The sequence below is a fragment of the Mauremys mutica genome, chromosome 2 (assembly GCF_020497125.1).
Source record: "Mauremys mutica isolate MM-2020 ecotype Southern chromosome 2, ASM2049712v1, whole genome shotgun sequence".
NCBI classification, from domain to species: Eukaryota; Metazoa; Chordata; order Testudines; family Geoemydidae; genus Mauremys; species Mauremys mutica.
The window spans coordinates 112,568,330-112,586,752 of record NC_059073.1 but is presented as its reverse complement, the minus strand read 5'-3'; the positions used below and the strand labels follow the sequence as shown (position 1 = coordinate 112,586,752).

Sequence of the window (18,423 nt, the reverse complement as noted above, 5' to 3'; positions counted from 1 at the left end):
TTAAATCAGCTTTTGTACCAGATGACTGGAGGATAGCTAATGTGACACCAATTTTTTAAAAAGGCTCCAGAAGCAATTCTGGTAGTAAGCCTAACTTCAGTACTGAGCAAACTGATTGAAAGTCTGGTAAAGAACATAATTATCAGACACATAGATGAACATGATTTGTTGAAGAGTCAACACGGATTTTTGTCAAGGGAAATCAGGCCTCACCAATCTATTAGAATTCTTTGAGGGGGTCAACGAACATGTGGATAAGAGTGATCCAGTGGATATAGTGTACTTGGACTTTCAGAAAGCCTTTGACAAGGTTCCCTCACCAAAAGCTCTTAAGCAAAGTAAGCAGTGTTGGAGGCATAAGAGGGACGGACCTTTCATGGATCAGTAACTGGAAACAGACAGAAAATAAAGGGTTGGAATAAATGGCAATCTGGTAATATATAATATGGTTTTTGATTTGCAATGAGTTTTCTAAGGTGATATGTTCCCTCTCTAGTGCATTCTTTTCTATCCAGCTCATTGGGTTTGGAAGTAGATAGCTGAACACTCACAAGGCATACAAAAGTCACTTTACATAGGGATTGTGACATTTTTTCATAAATCAGTTGTACTAACTTTCAATAAAATATTTGAATCTTCATTGATGCGTTCAAAACAAAGCCCTGGGAGATTAAAAGGAAAAAAATGTCCCTTTTGACTTTTCCTTGCAGTAAAGAAGCCCTCATACTCCAGTTATAGGACATAAACAGTGACAAAGAGGTTGGGTTTTTTTTTCTGTGTGTGCAAGCCTGATGATAGCATATATTTATAATCCATTGTTGCAGGGTTCACTCACCACTAACAGAGCCTCTTGTTGGCTGTCCTGGGAATTAGCTCCCCCTCGCTTGCACTCTTCCTCTGGTGGTGTCTTCCCCCAGATTGTCTTGCTCTGCGGCCACGCTCACTTTCCGCTTCATAGCTTGGTCCTCCACGCAGCTCACTAATGTCCTCCCCTTCCGAGGAATTCTAAGTCCTTCCAGACCTGCTGGCTGGCTGGCATCGCCAACACCCTTGCCACTTCCTGGTGGTTGGTAGGGGAACCCAGGCCCATCCTCTACACTGGGTTCCAGCTTCTGCATTTAATAGGGAGCCAGGGCAGAAAATGGTATACCTGGCTCATGTGTTTGCTGCTATCTAGGTTGCTAAGTAGATGAGCTGCTACATATTGTACCAGTTGGCTCTTTTTGAGGCTGTGTGGACTATTTTGAAGATAAAATTTGTTGTAGTAATCAAGCCTGCAAGTCACAAATATGTGGATCACTGGCCAACTGTATGTCCAAGAGAATAAGGTGCTGTGCTGGTCATCTGAGACTGGCTATGTAGGTATCCAAAAGCTTTTGGGGAATCCAACAGTGTCCTTGAAAAATAGCTTGCAGTAACACCCCTGAGGCTGAGCATGGTTTAAGGACAGGTAACAGAATTCAGTAACCCATAAGGTTCCAAAAGGGCCAAAATAAAAGCTATTTTGTTTAAAGTTAATTTGGATGCTTCCCCTATACCAGTGCCACCCATCCTACTTCTGCCAAGGGTTCTGTGTGAGTTCCCCTTTCCTTCCATGCTACAGTTCTCCATTCCTGAATCCCTCCTTCCTCCCATACCTCCTTTCCCAGCACAATTCTCATTATTGGTTCCTTTCTTTTTATTCAGTCTATTGATATTCTAAACTCAATTGGGACATGGACAGGGTTATGATGAAGAGTACTGTTATGCTGGAATGTGTTAATTTCTTCTATCAATCAGTTCTTTGATCTAAAGAGAGCTACAGATGTAGTTGAAACTGTTGGCTCGTACAGGGCGCCATAATGGAGGGGTCAGGGGGCCATGGTCCCATCACTTTTTCCCAGTCGTAAGGGCCAGCGACAGGGGTGAGGGGGCAGACAGGAGCAAGCGGGGGATGGGGTTTTGGAGGGGAAGAGGCAGTGCAGGAGTGGGGCCTTGAGGGAAGAGGCAGTGTGAGGACAGAGGCTCGGGAAGAAGGGTCAATGTGAGGGTGCCCAGGTAGAAGGGGCAGCACAAGGGCAGGGCTTGGGTAGAAGGGCTGCCCGAAGGCAGGGCCTCGGGGGAAGGAGTGGTACAGAGGGGAAGGCATAGTTCGGGTGCCAGTGGCCCCAGCCACTTTTCGGGAGCTTTTGCTGCTCCTGGCTCTGTGTGTCCCTCATTTTTTTCCTAGTTTACATCAAAATTGATAAGACTCTGCCCATTGATGTCTCGAACATTCCCTGAAATTTTGGAATTGATCAGATGCGTCATTCAGAAGTTATCATGTTACAGGCAAACAGAGGAATGCCATCAAGTTGCATTTAACTTGACCAGTTATTGAGACATGAAAATCATGGAGCCCATGATCTCACAAAAGCGAAGTGCTAATTATCTCCCTATCCCTGTGCTCCTGGTGCCTTATATGGATACCGGTCACTTCCTACTTTTATCTAAATAAGTTAACACCCCATCAATTTCTTTTACTAAGGCCTGGTCTACACTTAAAAGTTAGGTTGACATAGCCGTGGAGTTCAGGGGTGTAGATGTAGCTAGGTCAATGGAAGCATTCTTCCTTCCGCCTAGCTATCAGCTCTTGGGGAGATGTTTTTCTGTTGCTGTGGGAACACCCCAGTCATCGCTGTGGTCTATGTCTGCACTATGGGGTTACGCCAGCATAGCTAAGGTGCTGCAGCTAATGCCGCTGTAGCACCCATAGTGTAGACATGGCCTAGAAAGAGCTCAATTGTTTTTTAAGTAATCTCCAAGCTTTATAAAAACTCTGACTCCCACTAACTGCAGATGAATAGGCTGTGTCTTCCTCAGAGGGGAGAACAAAGAAAGAAAATCCTTCATGGACTATTGGGTAACAGTCATTCAATAGCCAAAATCTTATTCTTTTCAAAATGAAGTTTGCAAAATTCCTATGACACAACTATCATCTTTTACAAACAACTGACTTCTATAACACACCCTTTTGGTTCAGTATCTAAGGATTCACAGGAATTCTGGACCTAGTAACAAAAAAAATTCTTCATCTTCTGATGCCAGCAACTTAAACAAAAACTGAGAGTGAGAGTACACACAGGTTGTCAATTTGATTAACTATCCTAAACCCAATTCTGGCCCTTAAAGATGAGCTGAAAAGTAAAAGTCTAGTCATTGGTCTATCTACATACACTACCAATTAGTTGTGGGAAGAGGAGGAAACACCCACCTGAAACTTTTAATGGCTGCTTATTAGTCATGTGGAAAGGTGTGACTTTATGTTCTGTGCTTATCTCGTAAATCATCATATGCTTAATACAAAAAATAAATCAAAGGTCAAAATTAAATCTAAAATGTACAGACATCAGCCAAAATTAAATCTAAAATGTACAGACATCTAAAACTCTCTTTCAGAGCAGCCTTTTCATTTTTCTGCTCCAGCTATCTGAAACTCTCTCTCCACTCCCTCAACTTCCCCTCAAGCCACTAAATCATTTCCTTTCTTTAAATCTTGTCTTGGTCCCCCTCCTTTTCATTTTAGCCCTCTGACAGACTCTTACTGTAAGGCATTCTGTGATAGTTTTGTAAGACAAACACCATATAACAATTCAGTGTATTATATTGCAACGCTGTTCTTAGAACCGTAATTATTAACTACTGGAGTCATGGAGTGCCATAGTTCAGCTAGGGAAATTACTGTCCAGCATACACTGATCACTCCAAAGCAGAGACCCACACTCTGCACTGTTCTGTTGACAAAGGCTGTCTTCCTGTACGCAATGAGCTAATGCCTCGTGTACCTAAGCAATGGAAAAGAAATAAGAGGAAGCTGAACAATAAAAGAGGAAACCTCTGTTTAAATGCAAAAAAGAAAATAATAATAATGAATAATAACAACAACAACAGTACTTGTTTAAAGAAAGAAAGTGTGATCAGGCAGTTTATGGCCATTACAGTTTCTTGTTATTCTTGAACAATGAGTAATTAATATTACCCTAGCAACACCTCTGCATCACGTGGCACACATACCCCACTGGGAACCAGAGTACCTAAAGAAAAGCAATAATATAAACTGTAATGTGAATTCTACCAATTTTTACATCACTGATAAATATAGAGTCAGATCCTGAGATGCTGGGCTACTATTAGCTCTTTCTCTATTTTTATAATTTTTCCCTGTTTTTAAATGATTCACGCACATTTTTACTGAAATCAATCTGGATTTGTGTTTTTAAGGAAAAAACTGAACCAAACATTATACCAGATGGTGGGCAGTGGTGACAAGAAGGCTCCCAGAGTGGGTTTGTTACACTTTTTTTTTTTGTCATTACTGTTGTTGCTGTGCCATCATCTTTTTTTGCTGTGGGAGGGGAACACAAAGGGAGACAGTGACTGCTGGAACTGAATTACTGCACGGACCCCAGCTGTGAGCCAGTAATTGGTTTTTATATCAGTAAAGAAAAGACGGGCACGTTTGTATCTCTCAAAGGGCAGGACAGATTGGTTCAATCTGCTCTAAAATCTCAGTTTAAAAAAAAAATTACAAATAACATGGAAAAATTGTCACCCCTCTGCACTGAACAGAGCTAACGGTACCAGGACTAGTTTGGATCATGTAGCCTGTACTATATTGCGGAAGTGATATGTGCAATACTATAAAGTGAAAGTACTGTTATTTGACATTAAATGTAAAGTATAACACAAGTTTATATATAGTAATGACTGTGGGAGGGTAATTTTTCAACTGTCAGATATGTGTAGTCTTGCTATATTATCATCTGTTTCCCAAGCTGTATTGAGCTCCTGCTTTCTTGTGCAACCTACAGTTACTTGTCTTCTGCTGAATCCCATCATATGAAAAATGTATAAATAACACAGGCCAAATTTTAATTATTATGCAAAACACCTGCTGGCTTCAGTGAGGATTTTGCCTGAGTAAGGATTACAGAATTTTGAGGTGAAATTTCAATGAGAGTTAGGCATAAAGTGACGAGATGTCCCATTTTTAAAGGGACAGTCCCAGTTTTTTGGTTGCCAAAGGTTGCCGATCCCTGGTCCAGACCCTCAAAGGTATTTAGATGCATAACTAGGGTTAGATGCCTAACTAGGGTTACCAGATAGCAACTGTGAAAAAACGGGACAAGGGGTAATAGGCGCCTATATAAGAAAAAGTCCAAAAAACTGGGACGGTCCTTTAAAAACGGGACATCTCGTCACCCTATGCCTAACTCCCATTAAAATTTCACCTCAAAATTCTGTAATCCTTACTCGGGCAAAATCCTCACTGAAGCCGGCAGGTGTTTTGCATAATAATTAAGATTTGGCCCATGCCAAAGGTTGCTGATCCCTGGTCTGGACCTTAGGCCAGGTCTACACTAACAAATTAAGTTGATCCAGCTATGTCGCTCAGGAGGTGCAAAAAGTCCACATCTCTGGGTGACGTAGTTACACCGACCTAACCCCCAGTGTAGACAGCTCTAGCTATCACCTCTAGGAGAGGTGGATTGACTACAGTGACGAGAGAACCCCTCCCATCGCTGAAGGGAGTGGCTACACTAAGTGCTACAGCAGTGCAGCTGCAGTGCTGTAGCTGTGCCGCTGTGGTGGGTCAGGTGTAAACGTAGCCTAGGTGACTTAGGATCATTAGGTTCCTTAGGCACTTCTGAATATTCAACTCTTGGGCAAATATTTTTGGTTTTGTTTTTATTTAAATCAATATTAAGTGTAATCTTTGGGATCTATGGTGTTAAAGAAAGTTTATATGTCCTACTTTGTATTTTCATGCGTGTTTTCCCAGTAGTATATTAAAATTCAGTCCATGTCTGGGGTTTTTAAAGTGGCATTTGGAACAGCAATAACTCCTGATGGGATATGCTTATGCTCAGATACCTGAGTTGGCACCTTTGGTTGTTGTCAGACATGAGGCCAAAGACTGAGTGCTACAATTACCCAGAAAAAGTCAGTCTGTCAGCCATGTCACATTCTGAAAAGTTCATCACACTTACAGCCAGGTTTTACAGCCAAGTTGTAATTCACCTCAAGTATTTACATGAGTGGAGGATAGGGGTCCAGAAAACTCCAAAGGGTTGGGGGGCTTTGAGGGATTTCTCTGCATCATAGGGAAGTGCATTGGGGATCCATAGAAGGGAATGAAGGGTGGGCCTGCTGTTCTTGGGGCTCTATGGGAAACAGTCTGGTGAAGAGTTGGCACCTTTGTTCTGTTGCCCTTGTCCCCCACCCCTAAACCATGGGTCAAGCACCCTGTCTTGCACAAAAAATGTTCTCCAAGGGGTTACAGGTGTGGAGTGTGAGTTAATGCTGCTTCAGACATCAGTCACCGATATCCATGTGGGTATTCACATCTCTGGGGAAGGTAGAAATTTCCATACCAGATCAGACCAGTGGCCATCCAGTCCTATATCTTTTCTACAAGAGTGATCAGTACTAAATGCTTCAATGGAATAACCCGCTGTGATGAAAGGACTAGAAGGGGTTAAGGTGGCCAGGTAGGTCTTCTAACTCCACCTGGAGGGAGAGCCAGGGAGCAGGGAATTGAATGCAAGCAGGTTCAGCTGTGCAGGAATAAGTGGGGCCCATAAAGCCAGGAAGCTGGCAACAGTGGTTTCCCCAGGAATTGAAATTAGGGGGGGTGTTGGAATTTACAGGGGGGGTGTCAGGACCAATGAAATATATAAAAGAGATATGAATAAAGTAAATGTTGTGTTAGGATTATGCAAATTTAACATAAGAATAATGCAAGTTACACCAAAACACATAACAGATCTAGATTTCTAAAAAAATATACATTTAAAAAAAAAGTATTTAATTTAAATTGACTTTTGTAAAGTAAGCCATCATGGGGTAAGAGGGAAGATCCTCTCATGGATCAGTGACGTGGTTAAAAGATGGGAAACAAAGGGTAGGAATAAATTATCAAGTTTTCAGAATGGAGAGAGATAAATAGTGGTATCCCTGAGGGGTCGGTACTGGGACCAGTGCTGTTCAACATATTCATAAATGATCTGGAAAAATGGGTAAACAGTGAGGTGGCAAAATATGCAGATGATACAAAACTATTCAAGATAGGTAAGTCCCAGGAAGACTGCGAAGAATTACAAAGGGATCTCATAAAACTGGGTGACTGGGCAACAAAAATGGCAGATGAAATTTAATGTTGATAAATGCAAAGTAATGTACATTGGAAAACAATCTCAACTATACATACAAAAATGAAGGAGTCTGAATTAGCTGTTAACACTCAAGAAAGATCTTGCAGTCATTGTGGATAGTTCTCTGAAAACATCCAATCAGTGTGCAGCGGCAGTCAGTGATTCCCAACATTCTGTTTGCCTTTTTTAAAAAGAACAGGAGCACTTGTGGCACCTTAGAGTCTAACAAATTTATTTCAGCATAAGCTTTCGTGGGCTACAGTCCACTTCATCAGATGTAGCCCACGAAAGCTTATGTTCTTTTTGCAATACAAACTAACACGGCTGCTACTCTGAAACCTTTGCTTTTTTAAGAAAGGAATAGATAATAAGACAGAAAATATCATATTGCCTCTATATAAATCCATGGCACATGTACACCTTGAATACTGTGTGCAGATCTGGTTACCCCATCCCAAAAAAGACATACTGGAAATGCAAAAAGTACAGAGATGGGCAACTAAAATGATTAGGGGTATGAAACAGAAAAAGAAATTAAAATGACTGGGAATTTTCAGCTTAGAAAAGAGACGACTAAGGGGGGATATGCTAAAGGTCTATAAAATCTTGACTGATTTGAAGAAAGTGAATAAAGTAAATATTTTGTTAGGATAATGCAAATTTAACATAAGAATAATGCAAGTTACACCAAAACACATAACAGATCTAGATTTCTAAAAAATATATAATTTTAAAAAAAAGTATTTAATTTAAATTGACTTTTGAAAAGTAAGCCATCATGGGGTAAGAGGGAAGATCCTCTCATGGATCAGTAACTTGGTTAAAAGATGGGAAACAAAGGGTAGGAATAAATTATCAGTTTTCAGAATGGAGAGCGATAAATAGTGGTATCCTTGAGGGGTCAGTACTGGGACCAGTCCTATTCAACATATTCATCTGGAAAAATGGGTAAACAGTGAGGTGGCAAAATTTGCAGATGATACAAAACTATTCAAGATAGTTAAGTCCCAGGCAGACTGCGAAGAGCTACAAAGGGATCTCACAAAACTGGGTGACTGGGCAACAAAATGGCAAATTAAATTCAATGTTGATAAATGCAAAGTAATGCACATTGGAAAGCAATCTCAACTATACATACAAAATGATGGCATCTGAATTAGCTGTTAACACTCAAGGAAGAGATCTTGGAGTCATTGTGGATAGATCTCTGAAAACATCCACTTCATGTGCAGCAACAGTCACAAAAGCAAACAATGTTAGGAATCATTAAGAAAGGGATAGATAATAAGAGAGAAAATATCATATTGCCTCTATATAAATCCATGGTACGTGCACACCTTGAATAGTGTGTGTAGATCTGGTCACCCATCCTAAAAAATATATATTGGAATTGGAAAAGGTACAGAGATGGGCAACTAAAATGATGAGGGGTATGAAACAGGAGGAGAGATTAAAGTGACTGGGAATTTTCAGCTTAGAAAAGAGATGACTAATGGGGATATGATAGAGGTCTACAAAATCTTGACTGATGCGAAGAAAGTGAATAAGGAAATTTTATTTAATCCTTCACATAACACAAGAACTAGCAGTCACCCAATGAAATTAATAGGCAGCAGATTTAAAAAAAAAAAAAGGAAGTATTTCTTCACACAATATAAAGTCAACCCAGGGAACTCTTTGCCAGGTGATGCTATGAAGACCAAAACGGTAACAGGATTTTAAAAAGAACTAGATAAATTCCTGGAGAACAGGTCCATCTGTGGCTATTAGCCAGGATGAGAGGGATGCAACGCCATGCTCTGAGTGTCCATAGCCTGTTTGCCAGAAGCTGGGAATGGGCAACAGGGGATGGATCACTTGATGATTCCCTGGTCTATTCATTCCCTCTGAAGCACCTGGCCTTGACCACTGTTGTAGGACAAGGTACTGGGCTATATGGACCATGGGTCTGACCCAGTATGACCATTCTTATGTAAAAATTAATTATAATAAAAATGTTTAGTACAGAAATTCCCCAACATAATGACCTCCCAAGATAGCAACAATGTGAGATAACAACCTTGGCAAATACTGCATTTTAAAAATCTTGGCCTACTGGGAAACATATTTATATAAGTTTCCATTTCCAGTCACAAATCTAGCATTCTGGAGCAAAGTGACTAAAATATAGTCCAACAAACAAATGCTTATTTAACATGCCCCTCACTTTTCCCTCCACCGCACTCCACTCACCGGTGTTGTCCTTGGTCAGTGGAGACTCAGAGTTCAGAGGTGCTTTCACGTGAGTACATCTTCCAGGTGGGGGACAAAAAGGCACAGTTCGCTCTGGCCATGGCTGTTCGTTGTGCTACCGTTCACTCCACCGCTCTGTTGCCAATGGCCCTGCACAGTCACCTTCTGCTGTCACCTACCACTGTGACCTCTGCGAGTTGGTCTCTTGAGGTTCCACCAGCTCTCAGTGATTTCAGCTGCAGTGGTCACTTAACAGAACAAAAGACTATCTGTGGAGCCTAATCAGCTCTGTCTTTAAACAGTGGAGAGGGACAGATCCCCACCCTCTCTCTTGATGCCTTCAAATCATCACAGACTAAGTACAGCTCTACTGCCCTTTACTCATACAATAAGAACAACATTTCATTCCCCCCCACCACCCACATTCAAGTGGTTTGTAACCCAACCCCAGCCAAAATCTATCACTTAGACAACACAGCTCTCTTTGCTGGATACCTAGGTAGATTAGGTGTGAATGTAAATATAATCTGGCCCTGAAGCCTTAGCCCCCAGCTCATCACTAGCTGTCAGGGAGAGCTCATTTAGACTTTGCTTACAAATCATCATTTGAAATTATTAGGTTGGCCAACATCACCGAAATGAATGCACTGACATAAAAACCAGCTGTATAAGGAAGCAAGGAAGCTAGTCTATGTTCATACTTTTCAAATCTATTATACTTTTTCAGATACACATATTTTATCATACACTGTATAAGCTTCTAAAGTGTGTATTAATGTTTCAGTTTAAATTCAGATTTCCAAACAGTCACTACATTGGTATGTAACTAGCTCACAAAACTGGGGTGGGGGGGGTGTTGGGAAAATTCAGGGGGGTTGTAGGGAAATCACTGGCTGGCAACAGACAGAGACTGCAGGGAAAGGGCTGTCACTCCCTGGGAAGAGGGAGGAGGGTTTGGATCTGGTCAGGGCCGGTGCAACCGTTTAGGCAAACTAGGCGGCCGCCTAGGGCGCCTAGTGGTTGAGGGCGCCTAAAAGCCCACTCAGGTGAGGAGGCGGAGTGGAGCTGGGGCGGGGGAGGGAGGGGGGCGGGCACGATGATAATAATAATAATAATAATAACGAATCATTTTATCAGGGCAGTACCAGATTTTTATATGGTGTCCTGAGAACTTCTTTCAGGCATCATTTTTCATTTCCTCAGTCGAAATGGTTTTTGGTTTGGTTATTTTTTTTAATGTATTGCTGTACTGAGTAGGATTTGTTCTTTGTTTACCAGGAACAAACAATCCAGTTGAATAAGTGTTTGGTGTGATTAATAGTATTTGGAGCAAGGACAAAAGTTAGAAGAGTGTGGACACCTTTCAAAGCTGTTCTTTTGCGCAAAGTGAATGTTAACAACACTTGTTCAGTGTTTTATAATGAAGTCACTCAGAACACTGAGTTATGGAAAAAATCCTTCACACCGAGAAATAAACATATGTTGATGCTGAGTCAGAAGCTAGCAATGGTAATCCCAGCACACTTTTATTTTATTTTGTAACTGTTTATTTTTTGTCTGAGTATTTTGTGACCCTAATAAAATGCTGCTATAAGTGACCCAGCTTTTGATTTTAAAAGTATGGTCACATTAGCCTGGAAAGGCTTCTGCAGAGTTAGGAGAAGAGGAGAATGTTGTAGAGCAAAAGCGTAAAATAACCAAGACCTTAAAATGCTGCAAAATTTGATGCTGATGTTAAAAATGACATCACTGAATTGGCAGCATTTCAACTATGGCAACTTCAAAAGTTTGCATCAACTTGGCATATTTTGGATTAAGGTGAACTGCCTCCTAACACTGTTACAGATGATAGGATCCAAAAGACTCTTAGCTAGCTAAAATTAAATTTAAAATAAAAGCTTAAAAATGGAAAACATGTATAGGAACCAGAAGAGCCAAATGGCTAAGGCTAAGATCCAGGTGATGTATATCCACATGGGTTGAACCCCATTTCTGATAAAACAACATTCTAACTTTGAGAGAACTGTGCAAAGTACTGGGAATGAGAAGCACTTGCGTTTTAATCCTGATTCTGATGACTCCTGTGCTGCTTGACAAGTCATCTCAGGGCTGGGGCAGTGGATTGGTGCACGGGCTTATGTTGGGCGGCTCCTGGTCAGGGGAGCAGGGGGAGTGCTAAGGCAGGCTTCCTGCCTGTCCTGGTACCACAGAATGCACTGTACCCCAGAAGCAGCCAACGGCAGGTCCAGTTCCTAGGCAGAGACACACAAGCGGCTCCGCACAGCTCTCTCCTATAGGCACTGCCCCCCAGCTCCCATTGGCTTGTTTCCAGCCAATGGGAGTGTAAAGCTGGTGCTTGGGGAGGGGGCAGCACATACAGCCCCGTGGCCCCCCTGCCTAGGAGCCAGACCTGCTGATGGCCGCTTCCAGGCTGTAGCATGGTGTCAGAACAGGTTAGATCTAGACTGCCTTAGCCGGGCAGCACCGCCAGTGGGACTTTTAATGGCCCGGTCAGCGGTGCTGACCAGAGCTGCCAGAACCAGTGCTTTACATTCTGCGACCCAGTACTGGGTCATGACCCGCAGTTTGAAAACCACTGTTATAGACCTCTATCATATCGCCCCTTAGTCGTCTCTTTTCCAAGCTGAATAGTCTCAGTCTTTTTAAAGTAAATTTAATTGAAGATTGAAAATGCTACTTTTGAGTTTAGTATTATCAGTGCCCAGATACTGTACTGCATTCAAGGGTATCCTCTTTTCTATCAATTTTCTAGCCCTTCCTTTGCACATGTAAAGGAGGGAAATGTGGCAATGGTTTGCAAATTCTAATTCCTGTGGGCATGTGGAGAAAACCATATAGGTTAAAATCATCGGATAGAATCATCTTCCTGATAAGACTGTCTGGCAAGTTCTTTTATAACTGAAATGAATAGGTATTATATTGTTGACATTGTGCTTCTTCCTTTAGACTAACTGACCAATTTATTACAAACTAATGTTCACATTCTTAAATTTTTACAGTCTTAATTTGAAAGGCCTCTTCACTGTAAAATCTCAAATGAATTACATTTTAACTTTCTAATTTTTAAACAATTTTTTTAATTGAGTATAGTTAAATTCCAGATGACCAAAGCGTATGTAAAAATACTGCTTCAAATGGGGAATTAATAAGCAAAATATCACCTATGCTGTGAGGGTCAACTTGTCCCATTCTCTAAACCTACACTTTGTACTTCGGATCAGAGTATTTCTTTCATGTAAAAAAGCGATTCCATTCAGCCTCTGATCAGATGAATTTGTCTCACTCTAGGTTTGGTACTCAGCAGGCATCCTAGGTAGGTAGTTTGGTAGATAGATGGTGACCCCAGTCCTTCATAGCAACTCTGCCCTGTTCTCCCTTCTCCCCCTTTCCTCCTGCTGCTGTTCACTGTTTTATAATCTGTCAAAAGTTCTGCTTTAACCCATGTTTTGTGAGGGAGCCATGGGGGGAGAGGAAGGGCTTTCTTGTCTTTGCCGAACTCTTCCTGAGGAGTATCGTCTGAAATGTGTAGGCAGTTCTTGGCACAGATTCATCAACTTACAGTGACTTGCAATGCTGATACTTAATAGTCATCACCAGTAGTTTAGCACTGGCAGCAGCTAAGATTGATAATGTAGCTTGAGAGTTGTATCTTGTGTGTTGGGTTTCTTATACTTGGCAAATTTAAGAGAGCAGTTAATCAATATAAACTAAGGAAGGAGAAAAGAGAGAGAAGTCCATCTTTCATTCAAGAAGGATAATTATCAACTTTCATTTGCTTGGGAGAGAAGAAAAGATCTTTTCAAAAGGGAAAATAAAATGAGAGCATGCTGCATAAATTGGAGTCGGGGTTGGGTTGGATTGGAACAGCCAGTGGAGGAAGAGGAGAAGGATGCACAAGAGGAAGAATAGGAATTGCCTTTGGCTCTCATTGCACTGCTCTGTGGTGGTGATGAGTGACACCCTACATGGGCAGTAGGCTCCCATGGAAAAGTACCACCCCCACAGCACACACCTGTGCATACACCAGACCAAGTCTGCTGGCCCATGCTGCCCAGGATCCCAACTCTGTCTGCCATTAGGGAATTTTTTCCAGAGAACTCCTGTAACATTTTGCGAACCCCCAGGGGTTCACGAACCCCAGTTTGGGAATCACTGCCCTAGCTTCACTCCACACCTGCCCCCTTACCCTCGCCTCCCTGTCCTGTCCTATCCGCCTCACCCCCTTTCCCTTCTTTAGCGTATCCTCTCCTAACTAGCCCCCCACACACCCCAAATTTAAAAATAGTGGAGCTAACATGACATTTGCTACCATCACACAGTTCACTCTGCATGTGGTCTGTCCTTTCCCTACATGTTGTCTGCCTGAGCTATTTAAATTGAAAGCACTTTGAGGCAGGGAGCATCTACTAATCTGTGTTTGTTCAGCACCCAGCACAATCGGGCCCAGTTCTTGGTCCTTAGCCATTATCCCAGGGGTAGGCAACCTATGGCACGCATGCTAAAGGCAGCACGCGAGCTGATTTTCAGTGGCACTCACACTGCCCAGGTCCTGGCCACTGGTCTGGGAGACTCTGCATTTTAATTTAATTGAAGCTTCTTAAACATTTTTAAAACCTATTTACTTTACATACAACAATAGCTTAATTATATATTATAGACTTATAGAAAGAGACCTTCTAAAAACGTTAAAATGTATTACTGGCACGCGAAACCTTAAATTAGAGTGAATAAATGAAGACTCAGCACAGCACTTCTGAAAGGTTGCCGACCCCTGCATTATCCTAATAAACATGATTATTATTAAGAATAACAAATGAGTGATACCTTCCATTGGGCTCCCCTTAGAGAATAATGAGCTACTCCCACAAAAAAATTCCGCACAATGTGTCATAAACCCCATGTATTGTGTGTGTCCATCCTTATCTGCTCACACTTGCCTCCAGGAGGGGTGAAGCACTGGGGGGGGGGGGAGGGGCTGATTCATTAGGATACCCATGTAAACAAAAATATACCCACTTTTTCTCTTGTGAGAAACATCACTTCTATTAAGTGCTGCTGCTGGAAATCAGAGCCAGTTCTAGGCATACGCAGATTAAGCAATTGCTTAGGGCCCTGAGCAGCTCAAGGGGGTTCCCTATTTGCTTTTTATTGTGTTGTGTGGGAGGGGCCCATCATATTCCTACTTGGGGGCCCCCAATGAGCTAGCAGAGCCTCTGCTGGAAATGTTCATACTGTGGTTCTGAAAATTCTCCGTAACCAATGGATAGTATGGCCCCTTGTTCACCATGAATAATGTGAAGTAGTAGGGGTTTAAAATATGTAGCTGGATTTTAAGGGCGTTTCTCCCCTGGGAAGTGTTTGTAAATACCCACCATTTGGTGCAGTCTGGTCCTTCTACAAGTCCAACATTTTCTCTTTTGTGAGCCCCAGGGATAAGCTGTCTCTGGCAGCACGCAGAAAGGAGTGAGCCATCTGCAGCAGGGAGAGCATCCCAGCGTTCCCTTCAGTTTGATGGCAAAATGTGAACAAGGGGCTGTCCCCTCAAACTGTGCCCTCCAGCACATCATACTGGAGGAAGGGATCTGGGAGGGAAGTAATGCTCTGCGCTTGATTGCCCCCTAGAAGAGGAGGGAGAATGGGGAGAAACATCCTTGGGTTGGGCCCCCTAAAGGCAGAGTATAACCAGGACAAAGGGGGTCAGACCCTTTCCCTCCTTGGGCTGGGCTACTTGTGGGGTTGGCTGCAATAGGAGGAGGCCAGGATATTCCTCAATGAACAGCTCAGGCCCCCTGCCACTTGTCAGTGTCACCTCAGACTGCAGCCAGTTTCTATAGCGACAGCACTGATCCAGGGCTCCAGAGTAGTAACAAAGCCTGTTCCCTGCTCTCATACACTCGCTGCCGCTGAGGCTGAGGGAGGACGCGTCTCCTGAAGAAACCTTGTCTGCAGCACTGAAAACAGGTACAGAGAGGCACCCGGTTCTGGCTGCAGCCACCTCACCTTTCACCACATCCCCATCCCCTGCACAGGGGGCCGACTATGTCTCTGGGTGGCATTGTGGGGCTGGGGCTCCCAAAGCATCAATGGGATTTAATGACTTGCTGACAGTTTATTACTGCACCAGTGTCTCCCCTTGAAGGAGCGAGCGGCAGCCCCGCCTGAAACAGCTCATTCACCAAAGAGCCTGATGCAAAGCCCCCTGCACACCCTGCCTGCTCTCAGGATTATTTTGGGAGGAGGTGAGGAAATGGGTGTGATGGAGGGAGTGAGGGGGCTAAACTCTGCCTGGCTTTGCCACTGTGGAGCAAAACACATGAAAGAATAAAAGGAAGAAGGGAAAGGGAAGATTAATACACACAAATATCAATGTAGTTAGAGAAGAGGACAAGCAGATACATAAATATTGTGGCAAAAGAAGGAAAGTTGAGATTTTTGTCAAATCTCTTATTTTTGTGTCTTTGTTTTTCTGAAGTGCACTAGACACTCAGTGCCAGTGATGAAGACTCATCTGAAAGGAAGAGGGGCAAAAGGCTTAGAGGGAAATGGACAGTTTTATGACTTTGCCTCAAGTGTGGGAGGAATAAAAATGGTTCAATTTAATTGTGCAGCTCCAGGGTTCACAGTGCTCATTGGGGTCACTTTCTTCTGTTAGTCTGACAGGTTGACTTACTGTCCTGGCAACAACTTGAAAGATAAGCTTACAGAAAAATGATACTTTCAGGTTTCATTCCATTTTAGTTCCCTGATCTGCAACTGGTGAGCTTGGCTTTTCATTTCCAGTGGGGATGATATTTATATATTTAAAATAACATGCATGTTCATCAATTAAGTTCATATTTTGTTGCAAATGAAAAGAAAGTTTTCCCTTGGGAGTTCTGTGTTATATCTCGTTATATTCTGATTCTTGTTTTTAGGAAAAGACTGGGTCTGATTTTGAAATGTATTGCCTGAGAAAAACAAGAAATGCTAAAGCATTGGGTTTAGGATTAATGAATCAAGAAATTGCTGCACACTCTTGGAAGTAAACGTACAATAAGTTACAGCTTGGTTTTATGTGAAATGTGTTTGTTGCTCTCAAATTCAACCTTCACTAGAAAGTGATTTTTTTTTTAACCTCTATCAGAAATGTGGTTAACTGTGGCAACCAAGGATAGTCTGGACTGAGTTGCTAGGAAGGTTGGAATAGTAGGAAGGTGAATTTGTTCTTAGTGTCAAACAGGATCATTTGGAAGGCCATTGACAAGGCAGTCTGTAGAAGTTTGCAATACAGTTAGATGCCTATATTGTATTTGTACTGGGTTCATAAATAGCATTATGTTTTCATCACTGCTACTTAATTGCTTTGCAAGTAAATGTGTTTAATAGACATTGAAAGAGCTCTCTGAATGAAAACAACTCCAATGATGACAAATAGACTGACCTTGCAGGATCAGGTCCTAAGTAACTAGCTAGCAGTGTTCTATTGTGGGAAGTGGAGTGAAATTATAGCAGTACATGTGTGCATCCTGTCAGGTTCTTGAAACATGTGTGGTCTTTGATATAAACAGGAAGAGATGGGAGATTGTATATGAAAGAACCATGTACAGAGGAAGATGTGGCAGTAGAGATGCTGACTGGCAATTAAGGATTGGAACTTGAAGTGGTACGAGGTATTCTGAGTACAATCACAGTATCAAGATTTAAGACACAGGAAATAATGTAATATTCATCTTTCAGGATTTCAATACCCTCATTAGCTAATTGTAGTCTAGGCACTGATGAGTCTATGAGATGAATATAGAAATTGTTACTCTTAAATTAAATAATTAACCTACCAATTTCGCTTCACTGAGAGAGACTTGAGAATATTGCGCTAAGAAATATAAAGAAGAAATGGTGACATGAAAGCACAACTTTCTTTAGCTGCTGTGAGCAAAAGCAGCAGATGCTTTGTATAAAGCTGAAATTGTCTTTTTTATAAGAAACAAATTACCTGTTATTTAAAATGAATACATATTAAACTCTCTTAAGTAATTCTGAGATGTATATCACTGTAGTATCCCTCATTTAAACCTTTCATGAAAAGACCTCAGAAGTATTGAGTAAAAAAACCCAGAAGTCCCAGTAGGCTGGTTTATATATTCTGTGTGCAAAGGTTTACTCAATATCTTCAAAAAAAAAATAAAAGGGCTTGCCTTTCTTGCCAAAGTGTCAAAACAGTTGCTTTGTTGAAAAAGTCATATCCTTCTAAATGCCCTCTGTTTGCATGTAACACCAAGGAGCAAATCTGAATGTATTAAATGCATAGGAATAGCAACCTGAGGTTAGTTAGCACAATGGGAAATGGCATTTCTAGACCTTCCTCCAGGCTATGTGAAATTGAATGCACCTATCAAATAGAAAAAGGTCAGTTGTGTACATTAAAGACAAGGGGACTTCTGCTCTCTTTGCTTGCATGGCACCAGGTGAGAAAAACATAGGATTTGTGTTAAGTTCCAATTGTAAACCCCCAAGTGAAAGCCCAAAATCTCTTAATGGCTATGTTGCATATCAAATTACATTACAGAAATGGTTCCATGTAGAATATCTGCAAACTCCAAAAATGGGAGTGATGTTAGATGAAATGTGAGAGGAGACAAAAGAGAAAAGCCAAAGTACTACTCTGGTACCTTGAAAGAACAAGGTAATTTACCGCAGAGAATATAGCTATATCATAACCTGCTATCTAAATAGGTGCAGAAGTAGAAGTTTTGACCACATCAGGACCGTGCAGAGTAAACCATTTCATACCTTCCTGAGGTCCCTCATTCCACATACTGTCTCAGGAAGCAGGGGACAGGGCCTAAGAAGTCACATGGGAAGCCATTACAAGGAACTGCTAGTTGTGATACAGGGTCACCATAGGCATTGGTACACGCCAGCAACAATTTCGTACATACAGAGAGATACATAGCACCAGCACCCTGGAGACTGTGACTTCAGCCCTTCCAGTATCGTTGCTATGGAGTGCTGTGGGACC

General features: G+C 41.9%; 1 protein-coding gene across 3 annotated transcripts in view; it reads left to right on the top strand.

The window, feature by feature from the left end:
* Window positions 1-15,258: 15,258 nt before the first annotated feature.
* Window positions 15,259-18,423, top strand: part of RNF182 (ring finger protein 182) — a 37,590-nt gene continuing 34,425 nt past the window's right edge. The window contains exon 1 of one of the 3 annotated variants that reach the window (XM_045006723.1): window positions 15,259-15,386. The gene's annotated coding sequence lies outside the window, so the exon portion shown is untranslated. The remainder of the gene's footprint in view (window positions 15,387-18,423) is intronic. The other 2 variants (XR_006577138.1, XR_006577139.1) reach the window with 2 other exon arrangements.